The sequence below is a fragment of the Dromiciops gliroides genome, chromosome 4 (genome assembly GCF_019393635.1).
Source record: "Dromiciops gliroides isolate mDroGli1 chromosome 4, mDroGli1.pri, whole genome shotgun sequence".
NCBI lineage: Eukaryota > Metazoa > Chordata > Mammalia > Microbiotheria > Microbiotheriidae > Dromiciops > Dromiciops gliroides.
Genome location: NC_057864.1, coordinates 183,183,360 through 183,190,125, shown reverse-complemented (window position 1 = coordinate 183,190,125; position 6,766 = coordinate 183,183,360). Strand labels below are relative to the sequence as shown.

The 6,766-nt window shown below is 40.7% G+C and overlaps 1 non-coding gene across 1 annotated transcript; it reads right to left on the bottom strand.

The window, feature by feature from the left end:
* Positions 1-450: 450 nt before the first annotated feature.
* Positions 451-557, bottom strand: LOC122726885. The gene has a single exon (XR_006352878.1). It is a non-coding gene; the product is annotated as a U6 spliceosomal RNA (small nuclear RNA).
* Positions 558-6,766: the final 6,209 nt, after the last annotated feature.

The window sequence follows — 6,766 nt, the reverse complement described above, 5'->3', positions numbered from 1 at the left end:
TTTTATCCACTGTGCCACCTAGCTGCCCCCCACTTGATTCTTTAGGCGGCTAGGCATTGCAGTGGCTTGAGTGCTGGGCCTGGAATCAAGAAGACTTGGATTAAAATCTGGGAAATCTCAGTCAGTCTGCCTCAGTTTCCTCTTCTGCAAAATGGGGATAACAATAACATAGTTATTGTTATTGAATAAAATGAGATAATATTTGTATGGTGCAATATAAATGTTGGCTTTATTATTATTAATTATGTAATTTATTCCAAAATCAACTGTTATTATTTCCATTGCATAGATGCAGGAAAAGAGAACCCAGAGGGATGAAGTGACCTGACTGAGGTAACACTGTAAATGAGTGACTGGTGCTACCTGCCTCACAGGGTTTTTGTGAGGGAAAGTACTTGGTAAACCTTAAAGCTAAAGGAATGAGAGGTTTGTGTGTGTGTATGTATGTTTTTTAATATGGAACGCTTCACAAATTTGTGTGTCATCCTTGTGCAGGGGCCATGCTAATCTTCTCTGTATCGTTCCAATTTTAGTATATGTGCCACTGAAGCGAGCACGTTTTTTTTTTTTTTTTTTTGGTGGAGCAATGAGGGTTAAGTGACTTGCTCAGGGTCACACAGCTAGTAAGTGTCAAGTGTCTGAGACTGGATTTGAACTCAGGCCCTCCTGAGTCCAGGCTGGTGCTTTATCCACTGCATCACCTAGCTGCCCCCAGGAATGGGAGGTTTTAATCAGAATGGTTTTTGTTAGACAAGGGTGAGGCCCTGGATGGTAATATGGGGAATTAGAGGGTCCAGGGAAAACTTCAGAAGGAAGAAGAAACTGAAGATTATGGAACAACAGGATTTAGAGTCAGAAAGGACCTTGGGGATTGTTCAACTCTCTCATTTTACAGATGGAGAAACTGAGGCCCAGAAAGACTCAAGGCAACAATGGTAATATAAGTGCCAGAGCTGAATTTGAATTTCCAACTATTGATTCTAAATCTACTCCTCTTTCCTTTACATGTATCGCACCATATTTTAAAGACAGGGTTTGGATATGGCTTTAATTTCATTATAACATCACTGGGTTAATCCCCACTTTGATTTTTTTTTTTTTTTGGTGAGGCAATTGGAATTAAGTGACTTGCCTAGGGTCACACAACTAGTAAATATTAAGTGTCTGAGGCCGGATTTGAACTCAGGTTCTCCTGACTCCAGGGCAGGTGCTCTATCCACTGTGCCATCTAGCTGCCCCCCCACTTTGATTTTAAGCACTTCCAGCACTCAGCACAGTGCTTGGCACATAGTAGGCACTTAATTAATGCTTGTGCATTCGACTCGACTTTTAATGGAATGGTCTGACTTTGGGAACTGGAATGCAAGTAGAATTTACTAATAATGGTAGGGTCTCTAGCTAGGCAAAGACTTCAGTCTAAGTTCACAAAAGGTTGAGTTCTTGGAAGGAGGAGAGGAATAAGGTGAGGTACTACTATCTCAGTGTCCATCCAAATAATGGAAATGATTTTGCAGTTTTGCTGTTCAGGTCCCCCTTGGACACAGAAATCCAACTCCAAAGCACAGAAACAAAGAATCATGGCATCACATAATCTCAGAACTGGAAGGGACTACAGAATCTGTCTAGTCCAAATTACCTGAAATCTCTTTTACAGGGTGTTCTATAAGTCATCATCCAGCTTTCACTTGAGGACTTTTGGTGGAAGGGAAGTCAGTCCTTTCCAGGCTAGCTAGTTCCACTTTGGGATAGCTCTCATTTGTTAGCATGTTTCCCTTAAATTAAGCCTAAATTTAGGGGCAGCTAGGTGGCGCAGTGGATAGAGCACCGGCCCTGGAGTCAGTTCAAATCCGGCCTCAGACACTTAACACTTACTAGCTGTGTGACCCTGGGCAAGTCACTTAACCCCACTTGCCTCACTAAAAAAAAAAAAAAAATTAAGCCTAAATTTGTCTCTTCCCAGCTTCCAGCAGAACCCAAGTAAACCTAATCCTTCTTCTCCATGACAATTTTGCACATACTTGAAATCTGTGATCTTGTTCCCATGTTTCCCCTATGTCTTTTCCTTGCCAAACAGCTTATATGTTCCACTGTTATCCTAGAGATTGAAAAACAATAATTTAATTTTATGATTTTAATTAACAAAAATCTATTTTGTCTCCCTCCCGCAAAGGAAAACAAAACCCTTGTAACAAATATGTCCAGTTGAGCCAAATAGATTCCTGCATTGGCTGTGTCCCAAAAAAGTACATCTCATTTTGTACCCTGAGCCCATCACCTCTCTGTCAGGAGGTGATTAGCATGTTTTATTGTTGGTCCTCTGGAATCTTTCTCCGAGATTTGTTAAATAAAACTGAGGAAGGCCCTTAGCAAACTGGATTAACTCCCTTTGACAAATTCATGGGAGGATATGAATAGCCAGGATGAGTAGGTGTGGTTGGGTTGTGATTGGCATGTGAAGGAATATCTAAATTAATGAGGTCATAGATTCATTTGAGTATTCTGAGTTTCTAGCCTGGTCTCTTAGCATTAGGAAAAACTGTATTTAGTTGGTCTTAGGAGTTTATGGTTAAACCAGAACATGTAGTGAAGTAAGAGAAGTGATTTACCAGGAGAGTTAAGTTAGATAATTGAAACTACCTCTCTAACAACAAGGAACTGCTCTTATCCCACAGGACCTGGGTGCGACACTATTTTCTTTTTTCATTAAGGAGCCATTCTATCTGGACCCAGGCATGTAAAGTTTGGACCAGGTTCTGTCTTGGGGGAGGCTGGCCTCTAATGAGAGATGTTAGGCTCCCATTAAATTTTTTAGCTCTTTAACTCTCAGACATTGATGCTGTGAGATGATTTGCCTACAATTAGCTAACAGTTTACATCGAGGATGTCTCCAAAAAGGGGGAGTAGAGACCTACAGAGTGTACAATGTAAGTCACTTATGGGACAGATATTTATTTCCTACACACAAAAGAAATGCTAAACGTAAAATACTGACAATGCACATTAACAGAACAATTTAAATCAGGATTCAGTGAATTAACTATTGTTACAATCTCCTGGGAGACTGATACTTGGACCTTGTTGGAACATAAAGCTATTTGTAAGATTGCTGATAAAACATTTTACAATTAAGGCCTGTTTCTGTATTACTAACCTTTCTACGTGTTTTCAGGTATAATGGCCAAGAGTAGGACAATCTTCGTGTTGATGTCTGTTTTCTCTAAGAGAGATGGAGTAATTGCTGGAGACTTTCCCTTATTATTATTCAGCCACCCACTGGGACCCAGGATACAAAGATCTCTCAAATTCACAAAGTTACCTCCAACCATAGACCCATCCATCTCAGGATATATACCTGTTCACCTAAGATCAGGAAAGAACAATCCCAAAAGATGCAGATCAAACCTAGATTTAGGTTCACCCAGGCAGGACATATTTTTTTACATACCATGTGCTTATGGCTGTATGAAAATGAGGTATGGGGGAAGAAAGGGAAAGTTACTTTTCCTCCTACTCAATTCATAGAAAGTATCTCAAAACAGTCCTGATACATTTTGAAGCAGAAAACAAGAGAGGACTGAACTTGAGGTCATTCTCTCTCTCTCTCTCTCTCTCTCTCTCTCTCTCTCTCTCTTTTTTTGTTACTTTAAAATTTTTTTTTAGTGAGGCAATTGGGGTTAAGTGACTTGCCCAGGGTCACACAGCTAGTAAGTGTTAAGTGTCTGAGGCCGGATTTGAACTTAGGTACTCCTGACTCCAAGGCCAGTGCTCTATCCACTGCACCACCTAGCTGCCCCACTAAGTCATCAGCTCTTCTGGCTTTGTAGCCAATGAAGGGACTCTTAATCATCTCGAAATATGGGCCCTTTGTTGTTTGGTTGTTTCAGTCATGTCTGACTCTTGGTGACCCCATTTATGGTTCTCTTGGCAAAGGTACTGGAGTGGTTTGCCATTTCCTTTTCATTTTACAAATGAGGAAACTGAGGCAAACAGGGTAAAGTGACTTGCCCAGCGTCACACAGCTTGTAAGTGTCTGAGTTCAGATTTGAACTCATGAAGATGAGTCTTTCTGATTCCAAGCCCAGTGCACAGTTCAAAGCAAAAGACATTTAATTAAATAGCATAGCAAAATAGATGACAAAGAAAAGTCTCTCCATACACACAAGGATATTCTCTCAGGAAAAACACATAACCAGGGAACACAAATGGAGGGGACCCTAGTAGAGAATTTATGTGGGCAGAGCAAACGTAGCTAGAACAACTTGTGCTATTTTGGGGTGGGGCAAGGCCGTGAGGGTTAAGAAACTTGCCCAAGCTCACAAAAAAGAGAGAGAGAGAGAGAAAGAGAGAGAGAGAGAGAGAGAGAGAGAGAGAGAGAGAGAGAGAGAGAGAGAGAGAGAGAGAGAGAAGAGACTTGCCCAAGGTCACACAGCTGGTAAATGTAAAGTGTCTGAAGTCAAATTTGAACTCAGGTCCTCCTGAATCCAGGGCCAATCCTTTATCCACTGTGCCACCTAGCTGTCCCCACAATTCGTGTTCTTAAAGGGGCATCCTTAATAGAAACTTCTGTCTCTGAAGCTACACCTTGCTCTTCTACAGAGCCACTAATGTCACAGTGGTCTGTTGGTAAATGTTTAATGACTGTTTCTCCTGAAATTAGAAAAGAAAGAAAGGAAGAAAGTATTCAGGACACACTTTTAAGTTTAATCTGCATTATTAATATCTCTGCCATCAGTTTTCTTTAAGTCTAGATAATCAAAAAGGGAATTGATCAAGCTTGATTTGTAGGGCTTGTAGCATTTGCAATTTCTGAAGTGTAAATACACTGAAAATTTCGCAACAGGCTCTTGCAAGCTGGTTCCTGCTGCCTTCAGCACACCCCTGGTTGCAACGTCTGAATCATCTGCCCTAGTGTGGAGTTTTCTGCCTACCTGTCTTTTTTTTTTTTTTTTTTTTTTAGTGAGGCAATTGGGGTTAAGTGACTTGCCCAGGGTCACACAGCTAGTAAGTGTTAAGTGTCTGAGGCCGGATTTGAACCCAGGTACTCCTGACTCCAGGGCCGGTGCTCTATCCACTGCACCACCTAGCTGCCCCGTGCCTGTCTTTTCTGATGTGCTGCCATCTGCTGGTTTTCAAGTGCTATGTGGCCTCTTCCTGTACAAGGGACTTTTTTTTTTTTTAATAGTCCTAGGGGATAGTTCAACTATTTTTGTGATATAGACTCCCTCCCTCTTCCATTCCCCCCCCCTCCCAACCCAACTGGAGGAACCTAGCTGGCTAGCTCAAGAAAGCCTTGGGTATTTTTGCCTTTCTTTTTAATTATTCCTCTTCCCTCTCCCTTCTAGCCCCCTTTTGTGTCTTGGGCACTCTTTCTTGCTCTCTCTCTCTTTTTTTTTTTGGTTAGGCAATTGGGGTTAAGTGACTTGCCCAGGGTCACACAGCTAGTAAGTGTTAAGTGTCTGAGGCTGGATTTGAACTCAGGTCCTCCTGACTCCAGGGCCAGTGCTCTATCTACTGCACTACCTAGCTGCCCCGGGCACTCTCAATCAAAAATGTTTGTTCCTAGCTATGGGCCTAAAATTCCTTTAACTCACATCATATTCCTGGATCAGTTGCCTGGGTTTCTTCAAATCATAACAAGGCCTACATTTAGCAAAAAATACAAAAGAATCTGGGTTGAACTATAGTGAGGGGATTCCTTTCAAGCCCTTCATGATCCTGCTCATTGGAATTCAACTGGGGGAACAAAACTAAGGGAAGAGTTGTTAGACCGGTGACCTTTGCCAGTGACCAAATCACTATCCATCTTATACTAGAACAATAAAAAGTGGCTTTTAGAGGATATTTTATACATTTTTCCAATTAATTATATGCAAAAACAATTTTTAACATTTGTCTTTTAAAATGCTGAGTTCCAAATTCTTTCCTTCCCCTCCCTTGAGAAGACAAGCAATTGGACATAGATTATATACGTATGGTCACGCAAAACACATTTCTATATTAGCTATATTGCAAAAGAAAACATAGACCAAAAAAAGTTTTTTTAAAAGTATGCTTCAAGGGGGCAGCTAGATGGCGCAGTGGTAAAGCACCGGCCCTGGATTCAGGAGTACCTAAGTTCAAATCCGGCCTCAGACACTTGACACTTACTAGCTGTGTGACCCTGGGCAAGTCACTTAACCCTCATTGCCTCACCAAAAAAAAAAAAAAAAAAGGTATGCTTCAGTCTTCATTCAGACTCCATCAGTTCTTTCTCTGGATAGCATTTTTCATCCTACGTCCTCCAGAATTATCATGGATCATTGTATTTCTGAGAATAGCTAAGTCATTCACAGCTGGTCATTGAACAATATTGCTATTAATGTATACAATGTTCTCCTGGTTCTCCTCACTTCACTTTGCATCAATTCATCTGTCTTCCCAGGTTTTTCTGAAACTATCCTGCTCATCATTTCTTATGGCACAATAGTATTCGATCAAAATCATACATTACAATCAATTTGTTCAACCATTCCACAATTGATGGGCATCCCCTCAATTTCCAATTCTTTGCCATTACAAAAAGAGCTGATATGAATATTTTTGTATAGATATCTTTTTTCTTTTTAAAAAAATTAAATTTAAATCTCTTTGGAATATAGCCCTAGTAGTGCTATTGCTGGGTATGCACAGTTCAATATCCCTTTGGGCATAGTTCCAAATTGTATCAGTTTATAATTCCATCAACAGTGTATAAGTGTCCCAATTTTTCCACATTCCCTCCAATATT